Raw genomic sequence first — 16,834 nt, forward strand, 5'->3', positions numbered from 1 at the left:
CCATCTATCTGTCCTTAGGATTAGACCCAAAAATGTGAGTGTGGTGTGTGTGTTTAAGTTTTCTCAACATAAAACAATCTCCTGTCCCCAGGGAGAAGGCCAGAAGACAAAGCATTTGCTTCTAGTACCCACACAGACGCATACATGGGCGCGCATGCACCCGCACGCATCCACGGCTCACACTAATTTAGCATATTTGAATAGAGTCGTATTTAAACAAGGATTTCAAAAATGTTTTTTTGATGGTTGCAAAACCTGTTTTTAGAAGAAATAAATGTATTCACTGCATTATGAAACAGCTTGAGAAAACAAGATCTTACAATGTACACCATCTCTGTATTTAAATAGTTTCATTTCTATTCATGAGCTCCTTGATTAGATACATGGAAAATATCATCAGTAAAATATGAATAATTCTGACAAATTAATAGCCGATTTTTTTAAAATGAAAATATGTGTAAGCATCTCATTCTCATTAGATAAAGCTGCCATCGGGGGTATGTGAAAATTGTGGTCTGCCTGGCTGTGGTACAGCAAGTGTCAGAGACAGCAAAGCCCCTGGCCTGGGACCTCCCGGGAGCTTTGCTGGCTGTAAAGGGAGAGTGCCGCTGGCAGGCCAGGTTGGGGCAAACCCAGCTCCACGCTTGTGTAGCAGCACTTCCTGCCATGACGGGAAGGGGGCAGGGCAAGATGGCTGAGCGATGAGATGCTGGAGCAGAAAAAGCAGCTTGGAGATCATCTTGTCCGATGGCCCATTAGGTCTTGGCCTGTTCCCATCGTAGCAGAGGAAAGAGAGGTGGAAGTAACGCCCTTTTCAAGGCTACCCAATACATCCGAGAGAGGCTGGGTTGGAAGTTTGGTGTGTGGGCTCCGGATCCAATGCTATTTCTATGCCAAAGTCTCACCGGGTGTATGAGTGGCTGCATTTTGCCAATGACCGTGGTGGCCAAAGGGGGGCGGGCACACTGACTTAATAAAGGTCAGTGCCTTTGAGAAGAGGGAACGGCATGGGAGCTGGGAAGTGCTGAAGAGCGAGCACTTGCTTCAAACCAAAGACCAGTGTGCACTTGGCTTTGGCACTAACTCTGTGCCCTTGGACATGTCATCTAAAATTTTTGAACTTCTACTGACTCATCTGTGAAAATGGGAACAATTCCTACTTGGTGAGGTTACTGCAGGGCACTCAAAAGGTTATATGAGGACTCAAAAGGTTGTTCCCAACACCCAAGAAGCAAAGGCAGGTGAATCTCTATGAGTTTGAGGCCAGCCTGGTCTACATAGTGAGTTCCAGGCCAGCCGGAGTTACATAGTGAGACCCTGTCACAAACAAAACAACACAAAATACAAGGGGTTTCACCACAGAGAACACTTCACACCGGCTCTTGTTAAAGGAGGGTACTGTAAGGCCATGGAAAGACCACAGAGAACTTGGCAGAGTTCAACTCGCTCAACACATCTCTTCCTTTGGGACATCAGTGTCCCTGCCAATCAGCCTTTGGGTTGCAAACGTGCTATTCAGAGAACTCCAGAATATCCCTTGGAGTCTTACGTACGCATGTCCATGGCGAGCCCCAGTGGACCTCTCTGGTCCTCTTAGTCCCCCAATTCCCATTGCAGAGGTGAGAAAACTGACCGTTACAGCTCATTTCCTAAAACCAGGACCATTCTCTCATGTGTTGCTAGGCGGTTAATGGCATCCTTTAACTCAGGTATCGGGCCCAGTCTGCTGAGACCTTACGACCTGCTGTCAAACAGCTGGTACTGGGTGGGCACAGATGTTTTATGGGGTGGGGTGGGCAAGGCTGGAGGCCCTGGTCATGTGCAATGGAGGAGGCTATCAAAGGTTTCTTTTCTCTTCTGGACCTAGATGTGTGGCCACCAGAGAGGCAATAGTTGGTTTTGTCTTGGGCCTGTCCAGTGAGGATGGCGGGAAACAAAGTTCTGAGTGGAGAAAACAGCGTATGATAGGCATGGTGGTGGGAAGCACCAGGTATGAGCTCTTGTGTGTTTTCAGCATGAGAGAAGCAAGTGTCTGTATTTGCCTTGGCCGACAGGGAACGCTGGAATCTAATAGTGTGATGGGGGTCAGTGAGCAGGATGAACTTGGAGAGACAGGAGAACTCAGTGGTCACTTAGTTAGAGATGTTGAAAGCCCATGGAGAAAGCCAAGAGCGATGGGGAGTGGAGAGGAAGGATACATAGGGGACAGGTAGGAGAGAGAGCCAAGAGTCTGGCGTCTGGCACAAAGAGGCAGAGAGGGAAAGCTGGAGTATGCCTCGGTGACTTAGGTCTGAGGAGGCGATGCTGCCATTCTTAGGAGTTGAGGGGCACAGTTGGAGACAGGGCTTCAGGACAGAGGTGAGTCCAGGCAGGTCTAGGGTACCCGAGGGGCACTCTGGTTGGGGGGGAGGGTGGACGGACATGTGGGACAGGAGCTTAGGGACAGATCTGGGAGCTGCCAGTTCATAGGTGAGGGACAGAAGATCAATAGTACTTGGAAGGCTGGAAGCGAGTGATAAGGGATTCAGACACTCGGCAGGGATGAAAGAGACCACCAAAAGTAAGAGGATTAGGAACCGTGGGCCGGCACACTGGAGAACCGTACACCTCTGCATGCTACCAGCACGGGTCTTAGACTCTGGGGCTCAAACTCAACACACCGAAACCCCCAGCCCCATCACTACCGAGGCTCCTCAGGGCTGGTCCGTACTCCTTTCTTGGAGGGCTTTTGCCAAACAGGAGGAAGAAGGGCTAGAGAAACTTGTTCTGGGTCCCCGGGCAGCACGTAAGCTCCCAGGTTCTAGAAGGAACAGCTCAGGAAATGTTATTACCCAAGGACCCACCTGTCATAGGGCTTGAGGCAATGAGGGACCTTGTTAAAAAAAGAAGTAAAGAAAAAGTTCTGTGCCACTAGGGACCCTTTGCCCTATTCGTAACAATGGGCTTCCCTACAACAGGGATGGATGCCGTTCTCCCTGGAAACAGAGAGTTTCGCTCTCAGATCTGATATAAGGAAGGAGGGAGGGGTAGAGCTCAGCCTGTCTCCTGGATTAGCCTAGGCAGCCTTCCAGAGCCTGCAGGGACCCTCATGACCCAGCTGCTGGCATAGGGGAGGGTAGGCTGGGAGCCCATCCTTTTAACCAGCCCTGAGGGGGAGCTGGTGCATAAACCAGCCTTCATATTGAACGGCTGCCACTCTGTTTACTTTTCATAAGCCCCAACTTCCCATAAATCCAAGTCAGAATCAATCATCTTTTATGGGAGATATTAATGGCAATTCCATTATTTAAATCCAATCAATGCAGACTGCATCCCCCCCTCCTCTATTGTACTGAAGCCAAGTAGTGGGGGGGGGGGCACTTTTGACCAAGCAATGGAAAAAAAAAGAAAAAAGATCCAATGACCTTGCTCACATCTCAGTACTGCAGAAAGATCACCGTGTAGGAAAAAGGATTCAATTTCTCTCCGTTTCTCCTGTAGAGGAGGGAGGTTTTAATTCCACTGGCCTAGGAAATACAAAAATTCTTCTTTTGCATTTATTATGAGCTGTCCGAGTACTGTCAGGGCTACTCATCATCACTGCTTTTATACAGAGTTGCTGTGTGTGATCTACTGCTTCCCAATCAGAGAAAAGAAACACACGTACTATGAACCCGGCTCTTCCAGGAACTGGCTTCAGTGGCCTACAAAATAGCTCATCTGTAGCCCAAAGAAGTGGAGGTTTGTATTTACTCCCAGAAGTAAAAAAAAAAAAAAAAAAAAAGAAAGATGGATAGAAAGAAAGATACAAAAACTAAGAAAGAAACTGAATGGTCCGGGCGGCCAGCAGAAACCTCTAAAACAAAATAAAACAAAACAAAAATGCACCTGTGTAGTCTCCTGGCCAGAGGCACCCCTTTTCCACAGACTTTGACAAGTGAATGCATGAGTGACCTGTGATAGGCAGAGCTGGGGGCTTGCATCGGCTGTGGGTTGCTGGGAGAGCCCACCTAAGCATGAGGGCCCAGGAGCTACAGCCAAGAGTGTTTTCTCAAACCTAAGCCTGTAACCTGGGAGTTGACAAAATTCCCTTGGCGTTACTTAAAAGGCACGCCACTCCTCTTTGTGACTCCCTGCCTCCTGGAGAACTTGGCACCCCCTCCACAGGACTTCACCCCCTCCTGAAGAATACCTGACTGCTTAGAAGGATGGACTTTTCAGCGATGCTGCTCTGGTCACACGCCTGTCTTCCTGGCTCCACAGGAGCCACACCCTTGGCTTGGGGGTCCCTCATCAGTTGCTACACTCACCCCTATACTCCCTGCACTCCACCAAGATGAGACCCTTGTCATTAATGCGAATGCTCTTCTCTCTGGAGGCTGCCTCGGAGACTGATCCAACAGGACAGGATTCTGAACACACTTCAGTGTGGCAGGAGATGTAGGACTTCTGATTCACCCTGCCTTCAGAGGCATCTGGGGACTAGCTCTTCTCTGTTTCCACTCAAAACAAAGCAAGGGAAAAATGGGCTTAAATTGCAGCAAGAGAGATTTAGGTCAGATAGAAGAAAAGCCTGCAGGAGCCACTGGAACGGGACTTTGGGAGCTGATGGAATTTCCTTCCCTGGAGATCTCTGGGCAGAGGCTTCAGTGTCAGAGACAACCCATCCCCAGGGCTTACTGGAGATGGAGGAAGATGGCCGGCTAACAAGTCCGCCTCTGAGCAGGCTTCTCCTCCAGGAACACCACTTAGCAGCCCAGAGAACCCCCTCACCGAGAACCACAGCCATTTGGATACGAACATGTCTGCCATTGAGCATCCGTCCCCGGAGCTCTTAGGTTTATCCTCTCTGCCGTCTCTCCCAGAAATGCCATGCTCTCTGCCTTGTGACAAAAGCCAGTTTCTCTCATGCCTGCTACTGGGGCTGAACAGCGTCCTTGTCCCTGTCTACAATAGTGTTTCCTTCCCTATCTAGCCACAGCCAAGGCACACTGAGTTCTGTCCCAGTGGGCTGGAGCGACAATTCCCCAGCCTCCACAGGACCGGCTAAGCTTGAGCAGGAGAGGAGGTGCTAGCCTGGAGCAAGCCTCTGAGCACACATTTCTGGAGATACACTCACTCTTCTGTATGGCAAGAAACAGGTAGTTGGTTTCACAATGACCACCAGAATCCTAGACGATTCCAAAGGAGGCCTGGGGGCAGGTTTGTGGCAGCCTGCAGCCCATGTGTGGGATTTTCAGATGTGGTTTAACGTAGGTGACACGCTCCGCTCCATTTCCTCTCCTACACTTGTTCTCACTCCTGTTTTGATTTATGATGTCTTAATGGGTCCCTCTGTGTGTCCCCTGAATTCTCTTCTAGAACCAAGAAAGGATGGGTGTTGGTGTTTCCTGCTCTTTCCTGGCTAGGGGCTGGGTCTAGCCTTTCCAGGCCCCAGGTATGAAAGTGGCAGCTTCCTTTCTAGGACACTCATGGTGGGAAATGACAGGCAATTGGAATTGGTCATGGGAGAGGCAGAAGATGTCCAGGGTAGAACATACCCCCATCCTGAAGGCAAAGGGTTCAGCAGCGGCAGGGTATGCCACTGTGGTAGCCTGCCCATCAAGTCTGGGCCAGCGCCTCCCGAGAGGCAACACAGTTCAAAGGTGGCTGTGAGGGGATGGGAGGTTGGAATGAGGGGCTCCAGCTGCTTTAGGCACTTCTAGGAAGAAGCATATATTTGCCTGCTCCCACACTGGCCTGTCCTGACTACCCTGCCGGCTGCAAGAGAAGTTAAAGAGCCAGGAAGGACCTCACCCTGGGGCTGGTTAGTTCAGCTATTGAGAAATAAGCACATCTAAAAAAAAAAAAAAATAAATAACCACTGTGGCCACCTTTACCACACAGCCTGGCCACAGAGGTCCGTGCAGCATTCCAGATGTGTGACACTAACATATCCACCACCCCACCCTGATCCTTGGAGCCAATAGCTCAAGACTCCGGTTGCTCGAGAAGCCTGGCGAGAGAGAATGTTACGTAAGTCCAGGCCTTGGGAAGGATCCTGTCCACTGCGCCATCATTCAGGAGAAGGAAGAATGGGGTCTGTTAGCAATGAGGTTGGAACCCCGAGGGCCTCCGAAGTGGCCCTGAAGATACAGGGTGGAGCCAGCTCTGTGGATAGGGTGATGGATCAGGCAGGGGAGGGGCACTTTCCATAGAGCTAACTGGTCCTAAGTACCAGTCACAGCCAGAACTAAGATATATGGTACAGTGCCCTCCCCCCTCTCCCCCCTCCCCCCTCTTTCCTCCACCTTCCCTGAGCACAGCCAGAGGCTGCAGTCTCGGCCCAGTAGACAGAAACCAATATGTCTGTTAGAAGATGGACATTCAGGTTCAGGTCTAGTGTCCTGAAGAAATCCCCTCCTGCCTCCTCCATGGTACCCCTGGTTTGGCCTCCAAATATCACTAAGATGCCTAACTATATAACTACCCACCCAACCAGGCAGATGAATCTATACAGGTGTCTCTTGGAACCCAACCGGGGGGGGGGGGGAGTTGGGCGGGCCTCCTAATACTGTTTCACTGGGGAGTCACAGGTCACACAGACACGGAGGGCGTGAGACACTGGCTAATTGTAACCGCCCTCATGTCATATGGACCTGGATTCCAGACCCAAGGTTCTGATAAAATGACTCTGGCAAGTTACTTACCATCTCCCCCCCATCTAAGCTGATTCCTCTGTAAAGAGCGTGGCAGTACTGACAGGTATAGGGCTGGGGTGATGGTGGGGTGGGACGGGACCCAGGGGCAAATACGGCACTCTGTGTGTATTTCACCACACAGGCTTTCTCCTGCCTGAGCTCAGGGGCAGGTTACCCAAAGAGGAGGACAGGCCTGAGCAGGACTCTTAGGAACAGGCAAAGGACACTGGAGGTGAGCAGGGGACTGCCCTTCAGGAGAGAACCTCCTCACGGCCACACCCTCACCCCTGCCAAGCCTCATTTAAATGGATTATTGTTTATTGGCAGCTTATTCCATCTCTCGGGTTATGAATTATTTACCAGATAATGACTTCATAATTGTTAATGAGAGATGCCCCCAAGGACACGCTGACATCTCTTCTAAAGCCACAGTGCTAATTGTGGTGGAGTCCCAGCAGCTCTCATGGGGCCTTATTCAGTGTCACTCCCAGGGACAGAGCCTGACAACCCCTTGGGGATCCAGTGCATCCAACCACTCATGATACGGGTCAAGAGGATGGGCTCCCGTCAGTGGGAAGGGATGTGCTTCCATGGGGAACAGAAAATGGATGCATCTTGGTGGCTGTTTGGGATCCTAGTGTGTGGGAGGAGGGCCACTCCAGCCTCCTAGACACAGAGGTCACCAGCTGACAGATGTTCAGCAAGCCAGGGCAGCAGGATGCCGGACTATAGAGGGATGTGGAGAGACATACCCAGGATAACTTCTTGGAAGGTACTCTTGGTCCTCAAGAGAGCAGGAGATGGGTCCCCATGCTCTGCCCTTGCTCCTTGGACTAACTGCAAGTCTCTATATAGTGCCATCCTTTAGGCATGAGTCCAGACAGTACTTTACGATGTTATCTCATTTAAGGCTTACGCATACCCCACGAAGTAAACACTTTCAGAACCCCTATTCACAGCTGAAGCAACTGAGGCTTGAGAGTTACACACTGTGCTGGGAAACAGGGGAGACAATGTTGGTATTTGAATCCAGGCCGTCTGGTACCGACAACCATGCTCCCAACTTCCACAGCTCCCTAGAAATGTCTCTTTCAAGAACGAAAGATTGGACGAACGCATGACTACAGAATCTACTTGTCTCCATGTGGCTGGAATGTGAGGCTTTATATCAAGGGCCTGGGTTGCAAGCAAAGTTTAGGGAGATCTTCCTGACTCCTACACCATGAAGCATCTTTCCAAGTCACCTTCTTCATGCCACACCTCTGACAGTGTCCTAGAGATGGAGTTCCAGCCACTGCCCTCTAGAGGGTTCTGCGACAAGACGGGCCCAGGACCCACTACCGGGGAGCATGTCTACAGTTAGTCAGCAGTTCCTGGTGCAAGGGCTCTGGCTCAGCTCTGCAGGGTGGCCCTCACATGCCCAGAGCAGGCCAGCAAGTAGACGAGGAGCCAGATACACAGGAAACAGTGAGGAGCCCACAGCAGAGAGGGGCCCAGGGCTGAATGGGTCCTGGGGGTGCCCCAGCATCAGGTCTTCACTCGAGGAAAGAGTTCTCACAAGAAGCACTGTTCGAGGAAAGATGAGATACTGAGGCTTAAGAGGGCAAAGCGCTCCAAGGAGTACATTAGCCCAGGAGTCAGGACCGGAGCAAAGTCCATCCGTCACCGGCTGGCACAAGGAAGAGCTTTCTCATTGGATCCCAATGTGTCAGCAACGGCACCTAAGCGCGTGCCTATGGAAGATGGCAGAGCACTCCAAATGCATGTTAGAAAGCCTCAGAACCGGTGTTAAATAAATAATCACACTCTCTATTCTGGGATGGAGAGGCAGGGTACCACTCTACGTGCTAATGGGAGGGTGGGGCTCCGGGGCTGGCCGGGATCCCTGCGCATGCACGCACATCCCTGAGTACTGAGCTCCAGGAGAGCCCTTCTGAAGAATTTCTCTGTGTTCTGATTTTATTTCCCACGGTCAGCATCTGCCTGGGTACCCGGGGAAGGGGCGGGAGTTGGGTTAATTGTTACCTCTGTGCTGTTATTAGTTTACTTTGTAAAAGCAGAAATAGGCTTTTAATGATTTCTTTCTTGTTGTCGTTGTTGTTGCTACCTTACAAACCAGATGCTTTTATCTAAATGAGTTGCTACAAATCAAAGGAAGGGCCCAGAAGAGTTGCTAGGCTGCTTCTGTCTTACATGGGTGGGGAGGCAAGCTTATGCTTGGTGAATGAGGCTTAGGCATCTCCATCCTCTCCACAGCCAGCTTGCTTATAATCGAGAGTAAAAATACCAATTTGGCAGCTGTAACGGATGAGCTTCTGAGTGGCCTAGATCAGAGGATACAGAAGCAAGCATCACGGTCTCCAGGATGTGATGGTACTTCTGTTTCCAATGTAAGCTTTGGGTTGGGGATTCTTCTCCCACGGTTCCTGAAGTACTCCCCATGCTTAGCATGGTACCCGGCGTTATAGAAACTGCTTTAGAAACATTTGTTAAGCATGTTCTCCCATAGCACTTCAGGTAAATTCTTGTTGCATCCTCCCCATGTGCTAACAGTGTGTTTAGTTGCTGGTCTCCCCGCAGGAAAGCTCATTAAGGATAGAGCATTGGTTGAAGCTCTCTGGCTAGCAGATGTGGAATGATACCCAGTGTGTGGCTGCCCAGAGGTGCTTCAAGGAACAAAGCAATGAGTACCGTGGCAACCCTTTGCCTCGCCGTGTACGGAGTGTGCGTCCTGCAGCCTCGATGGCTTCTGGCACTGTCTGTTCCAGGAAGAGGTTGTGGCGGGGAGAGTGGAGAGAAATTCCGGGCAATAAGAGAAAAGTTTAAAAGAACATCTTATTTGTTTTAAGGAGACAGTATCTCAATATGCAGCCCAGGCTGACTTCCAACTCCAGATCCTTTGCCTCCTTGGTACTGGGCTTATAGAAATATACCACCAAAATGGATTAAAAATCACTTTTGAGTGGTTTTTAATTATGGGCGAGGTCACCTATAATGGATGAAGATCCACACGTTTAAGAGTATGGCCACTTGGGCTGGAGAGATGGCTCAGAGGTTAAGAGCATTGACTGCTCCTCCAGAGGTCCTGAGTTCAATTCCCAGCAACCACATGGTGGCTTACAACCATCTGTAATGAGATCTGGTGCCCTCTTCTGGCCTGCAGTCATATATGCTGTATACATAATAAATAAATAAATCTTGAAAAAAAAAAAAAAAGAGTATGGCCACTCAAAAATACACACCTGGTCCTTTACTAGAGCAAGGCTGGCAAGGCCACTATGACCCTAGTCCTTTTTTTTTTGCCCCCCAAATTTGAAAAAAAAAAGTATTCCATCCTAGGCTTCTCACAGAGTCCAGGCTGGGGTTAACTTCCACGCCTTGCCCTTTTCCCAACTGTTCCCAGCAGTCCTGCAGGCAAGGGTGACTACAAGCTTTGGAAGGGCACTCAGAAAGTCAAACTCAGACACAAAAACAAACCCCAAGGTTCTCAGAGACGCTAGCTATTCCAGCCTAGGTGACCCACGAGCTTCTGCAGACAGAAGGAACCGGGATGTGCCCCTTCACCCCACCCATCACCAGGTAAGAGGGATTTCTATGCACATACAGGCTCTGTGCCCCCTGGGTCCCTCCAGGGTCTCTCCTGCCTTCTGGTGGCCCAGGTAAACAGGTGACAGTTTGAATCGGGAACAGCAATTCAAGCTAGATACCCTTCTAGTGAGAACAACTTAATTAGAACTCCTGGTGGACAGACCCGGGCCTCCAGGATGGGCAAAGCTGCCTGGGTTGTGATGCTGTGCCCTGAAGCTGGACGTTGTGGGCCAGGTGGTATGGCTGATCCCTTCCCTCAGTGTACCCTCATAGTCTGCTCTCAGTTTCTTCTCATTGTCCTGTATGGTTTCTCCCTCAGTGTCCCCAGAGTCCCCTGACAGGAGAGTTCGGAGTTAGGCTCACTCTGTGGATGCTCCCACAGTTCCTGGGAGATTGGACTTGAAGCTGGTGGGCTGTCTCCAATCCCAGGGTCCTCTCCATCACACTGCCTATGAGAAGATGGTCTATGGTTTTGCAGAACGTGACCTTCTACACCCATGGACTGATTGGGCCCTGTGCTGGGCCTGTGGAGAAAAGGATAGACCCTGTCCTCTAGAATGGGGAGAGAAGGAAGAGGAAACCCTCGTGCAGAGGACACAGATGCAGCCAGGGGATTCAGAGTGCTGGAGAGTCCCTGGAAAGCCCACAGGAGACACCAACAAAGGAACTTTATTTTAGACAGGCTTAATCCAAGAAGGACTCTGAAAAATAACTGATAAGCAGAGATAGAGAGCCCAGCTGGGTGTCAAATCCAGGGCACAGCTGAGGTAGAAGAAACAGAAGACACTAGAGAGATAGAAAGCTGGGGATGGGGGGGGGAACCTTAGGGCAGTGGTTCTCAACCTGTGGGTCTCAACCCCTTTGGGGGTCGCATATCAGATATCCTGCATATCAGATATTTACATTACGATGCGTAACAGTAGCAAAATGACAGTTATGAAGTAGCAACAGAATAATATTATGGTTGGGGGGTCACCACAATGTGAGGAACTGTATTAAAGGGGTCACAGCATTAGGAAGGTTGAGAGCCACTGTCTTAGGGAATGGGAAGAGGAGCCAGAAGAGATCTGCAGCTCCCACAGCCAGGGAGGGCACAGCTGTATGACCAATAAAGAGAGCAGAGAAGCCACTGAGGTCTTGGGGAAACTTCTGATGGAAAGACATAAAAGGCCCTTGAAAGAGAGTGTGCAAGAATATGCCAGCCAGAGTCAAGGCCCAGCTAAGGCCACGGTGGCATTAGAGTGTCCAGATGGTGGCCACAGGCACATTGCTTTCTCAAGGGCTCAGATGTCTAGTGGGGGAGGTGGCTATGGAGGTCCCTGGGGTGGGCCAGGAAAGGCAGCAAGATTATGAGGGAATGGGCAGAGCAGCATAGTGATGTCTTCATGGCTCATCCTTGGGGTGGGGACCACAGAAATCTCACGCAGATGGACAGGAGCCAGCACAGGAGAAGAGAAACTGGATATCTTAGGGAAATGAGGCTCCCCTAAGTGGGTAGAGGAGGCTGGCAGAGGGCAGAGTGTGGTGGAAGGGTGTCTCTACAACCGATTTAGGGGCAGTGACGCTGGAGTGAGTGCAGACGCTCAGGGCCTGAACATGAACAGCTCCCATCCACTCTGGAGGCACGTGTTATGATTTGGGGGATACAGGACATGTAGGGCATTTTGCTTGCTTGGGGGGGGAGGTTGGGGTGGAAAGACTTGGGATGACTGTAAGAGATGGTTCCACAGTCCCAGGGACAGAGGCAAGGGATGCGGTGCAGGCCTGTTCTTGGTGTCAAGGAAAACTGGCACCTGTTCCAGAGCCCAAAAGTCTGTTCCTACCACCCCTAACCAAATCTTCAGTTCTGCACAGACTCGAGTCTCCAGCTCGCCACCCCTGGGAGCACAAACATCAGATTTCTCTCCCACTGCTCCTGGGACCCCCTTCTTGTTCCTTGGGTGGTTTCCATCCAGCTTCAGAGAGCAGGCAAGCAGCTCTCCACCCACTGTTCCTGAATTGGTCTGTTTTGTAACAGGACCCAGTGGACTGGTCCAGGAGGGTTTTGACTGGTCAATGGGTACCATAGTGGGCTTCTAGCATCTTCTCTTATCCTCTGGGGGTATTAGTGGGTATCCCGACCAGACATAAGAAACATATCTGAGCCGGGCGGTGGTGGCGCACGCCTTTAATCCCAGCACTCGGGAGGCAGAGGCAGGCGGATCTCTGTGAGTTCGAGGCCCCCCTGGTCTCCAAAGCGAGTTCCAGGAAAGGCGCAAAGCTACACAGAGAAACCCTGTTTCGAAAAAACAAACAAACAAACAAACAAAAAAAAAGAAGCATATCTGGTACTGGGCCCATATATGATGGGAACTCACAGAGACAGTCCTGGCTGGGTCCAGAGTTGGTGTTGGTGGCATGTAGGCAGACATAATTCAGAGTTGCATTACATACCACTTCTACCCTTCAGGAACTGACCACTGGTAGGCCAGACAAAGATCCACTAGAGGGACACCAGTCTGGGGGCATGCAGATACTAAATCCCTCAAAAGGTACACTCCATCTGGTATTCCTGGTGAGAACTGTCAGGCCAACCTCCTCCCCCATCCTGAATCTACGCACGCTTACCCCAAGTTGGGACCCATCTGAGTTCCATGCCAAACCTGCAATGGCATCAGGGAATAAGAAGAACCAAACTAAGGGTAGCCATTCAAGGAAGCAAAAATCACTCCTTCGGGGTCTCCCCAACCTCTTCCTTCCTGGCACACAGCCAGGGCAGAATAACCCAACGAAAGCGGTCTTACAGTGAAGCACACCTCCAAATTTCTTCTTTACACCCCGTTTGCTGGGAAGGAGACGGCTCCCAAGCATCAGTCACAGAAGTCACATATCCCCCAAGGCCTACGACAATGGACAAGACAGTCCCTCCACCCCAAACCCCAGTCAGAGGCGCTATTAGGTTCATGCCAACAGCCCACCAGCTCTCTGGGTTAGGAGGCTGCCCGTCAGTCTTTCTCTGTGCTCTACCTTCTGCTTTATCGCTGGGAAGAAGCTGCTGAGGCACAGTTGGGTGGTGGGTGCCTTCCTGGCGGCATCTGATCCAGGCCCAGCCTGTAGCCTCCTCTAACTTCCTGATGTCCGTCTCTGCTGTCTATAACCTGGGTTCCTAGAGGCACAGTTTTTTCCTTCCCTCTGTGTCTGTGAAGAATCCTGGAATAATATGCTACCTTCCACGGCACCGTCACTGAGTCCAAAGACAAGGCTCTCTCCTGACATGGAAGGAGCCCTGGTTGGCCTGATGCTCTAAGCTAAGTGGCGAGCATCCGCTGGTCCCAGGTATAAGCCTCCTGGCCGGGGGTTCTCAAGAACATGAGCCTAGGTCAGCTGAGCCTTAGCGATCCCGAAACCCCGCCCCCGCCCCCCAGCCTCAGCTGCTTCATGAGTGGTAGTAATTGTATGAGTGTTGGTGAGTCCAGTTGCGGGTTCATCCCTGTGGCAGGCATGTGGTGCCTGGCTTGCTGGCAGGTGACAGAAGAAGGCTACAGCTGCTTTTCCTCAGATTTATGCTCTCATCGGGTAGGCCACAACTCACCCCTGCACACCCCCACACCCCCGCTGCCACTCCCTAACCCACTTGTTCCTGGATTGACAGTCTAAACGTTAGGCCATATCTCTCTGAATTTAACACCAGGAAATAAATGACTATGCAAAGTACGTTCTCAGAAATGTATTGTGTGGTACTGCTACAGCAGATGATTCAAAAAAATCCTAAAAGTCCACCTTTAGGGCATTAAGTAGGTTATGTATTTTGTGTGTGTGTGTGTGTGTGTGTGTGTGTGTGTGTGTGTGTGTGTGTGTATGTATGTATATATATATATGTGTATATATATATGTATATATATATATATATATATATATATAATTATTATGTACCGAGAATAGGAAGCTTTGACAAATGATGATACAGATTTCTAATTGCTGAGATAAAATGCTGCCCTAACATACTGTTGAGTTAAAATAGCATTTACCCTTGGTAGTAGTGGGTACAGTGTGATCCCATGTATGCATGCATAGACCTATGTACACATTTTATGTATGCACAGAATTTTTTTATCTCTATAGGATATAATTATATCATTTATACGATTTTAGGTTTCTTTCTATATGTATATGCACATATATACACATATGGGTTTTTTTTGGTGTTCAAGGTTGAATCTGGGGGCCTTGTATATGCTAAGAACTCCTTCTACCTCTGAGTGATACCCTCAGCTTTTAGAGGTGACCTTTTAAAACATGTAACATTTTTTTCTGATAATACATTTTAGTAACAAAAAAGCTGAACTGTAAGATTTGAACTTTTGAAACTCCAAAAAGAAAAACAACAGATTTTAAGATACTTCAAGGTCATGTAGGCCAGCCCCAGATCTAACTCCTACAGACACTCAAGATGGGGGTCAAGATGGCTTATGGGGAGCCCTATGGCTCACACACCTGTGGTAAAACTCTCCTTAACCACTGAGTAAGGGACCAGTACCATTTCCCTCTTGCCTAGCCCCTCAGAAGGAGAAGACAGCCAGCTTTGCCTAGGCAGGATGCCTCCCTCATTCCAGGCTTGTTAAGTAGAGACCTACCTTGCGCCGTCCGTCTCTGGTGAGCTCAGGATTCGTCCCCAGGATGCAAAAACTTGGATGGCCACCAGCACTTAGCAAAGCGTGGGCATAACGAGGAAGCCAGACAGTCTGGAGAGAGAAAGAGGAGGGAGAAGAATGGGGTCGGGGTGTGGAACAAGCATCATTTTTGTGAACTCTCGATTTTGAGTTCCAGTATCTTAGATGACCACCACCCTTAATGGTTGCTTGTCTCCACCTCACGTTCTTCCCCGATGCTGACCCTTCCTCCATATGGACTCTCTCAAACAAGGGTACCAAACTCTGCCATAGCACACCCAGATGATGGAGTACAGTGAGTAGTCGCCTCCCCACCCTCTACACAAGCTACCCCTCATCCCCATCACGGAGCCATTAACATGGAATTAGAGTAAGAAGGATGGCATTGTTTCCCACCTAATCCACCCAGAGCAGTTCTAGATGGAAAACCCCCCAAGAAATTCGGTCTTTAATACTGAAAAGGCCATAAACTCCAGAATTACAATAACAAATCATTACTTCTTTTAGACAATGGGGAAGAAGACCTTGAGGAGGTGAAGAATGGAATCCTTGGAGAGAAATGTTTTAAATATAGATTTAATACCTACTAGGAAGAGGCTATCTATTATGGGGAGGCAGGGTGATTCCTTGTTCACTCTTTCAAACATAATATATGAGAAAGCCATCGCCATGATGGGAAATGGCACCCTCCCTGCAAAAGCACAGGACTGTCATTACCTGGGAATCAATATATTTTTTTTAACGGAATATATCATTATCAATTGATTTTCCTTTTTCCTCTTAGCACTCCAGGGTCCTGGCTAGCAGGAGAAAGCTTTAATGTGGTATGAAGGATTTGGACAGGTAAATAAGTTATTGTAAACAAATCCCACCTCATGGCCAGCTTCTGACGACACGACAGGCCATTTGCTGATCCTCTCTACCTAAGCTTTTTCAGCTGCCTCTGACAGGGACACCCGTGAGCCATATCAAATAGCCATTTGAAAGCCGAAGGTGGCAGAAATATTACTTTTCCCAAGGACAGAGCGTTCCCTTTACGATTAAGAAATAACCTCTGTGGGGAGGCAAAATGAGCCAAGGTCACCATTTAATTTTGACACAGAGCCAAAGTCGTGAATACATTTCCTCCACCAAGCCAGTGTGACGCATGCGGAGACATCGATCACTTCAGCCACAAGGTATTGGCAGCAATGGCGATCGGAAGATCAATGAATTTCTGGGAAAGATCCTGAGCAGATAGGTGTTGGTGAAAAGAGAGGTCTAGAAGACAGTGGTCACACTGATTTTAGGTTCTCAAGAACCTCATTCATTCATTCATTCATTCATCCATCCATCCATTCACTCATTTCTCGTTTACTCAGTAACTATTGAGTGCCTGAAGCCTAATAAAGCCATTTTCTAGGCAATGGAAATGTATGAATGAACAAAACAAAAATATCACTCCCCCTCATGGAGTCCATAGTCTGGTGGGTAAAAACAGACAAGAAACCATGAACTTGATAGGTGAAAACTGTATTAGAAGAGGGTGAGTGGCTGGAGTGGAGGATACTGTCTGGGGACTGCTGTACAATTTCAACAGAGGGCGCGCGTGAGGTCGGCATCACAGGGGTGACATTTGCGTACATACTGGAAGGGAATGGGGAATGGGTGACGCAGGCGTCTAGGGCCAAGGGAAGAGGCAGCGCAAAGTGCCTTGGGGATTGGGACACCATGTTAAGATCACCGAGAAAGTCTCTGTGGCTGGACCTGGGACGTGCCAGCAGAAGACGGACGGAGCTGCAGTGGCGGGTGCTCAGAGTGTGGAGGGACTTGTAGGCCACTGTGAAGGCTGTCAGTCAAAAGCATGAGGATCCTTGCTACCAGGCAGCTGAGAAAGATCTTTCGGAAATGCAAGTCAGATTATCTGCTTTTCTTCTCCTCCATCTACATAGTGCAAGT

At 49.6% G+C, this 16,834-nt stretch overlaps 1 protein-coding gene across 1 annotated transcript in view; it reads right to left on the reverse strand.

Moving 5' to 3' along the window:
- The window catches only part of Klhl29 (kelch like family member 29), a 309,174-nt gene that overhangs the window by 209,517 nt on the left and 82,823 nt on the right, over nucleotides 1-16,834 (reverse strand). Inside the window, exon 2 of the mRNA XM_028875573.2 lies at nucleotides 14,861-14,968. The gene's annotated coding sequence lies outside the window, so the exon portion shown is untranslated. The remainder of the gene's footprint in view (nucleotides 1-14,860; nucleotides 14,969-16,834) is intronic.

This window comes from Peromyscus leucopus, chromosome 22 (genome assembly GCF_004664715.2).
Source record: "Peromyscus leucopus breed LL Stock chromosome 22, UCI_PerLeu_2.1, whole genome shotgun sequence".
Classification (NCBI taxonomy): domain Eukaryota; kingdom Metazoa; phylum Chordata; class Mammalia; order Rodentia; family Cricetidae; genus Peromyscus; species Peromyscus leucopus.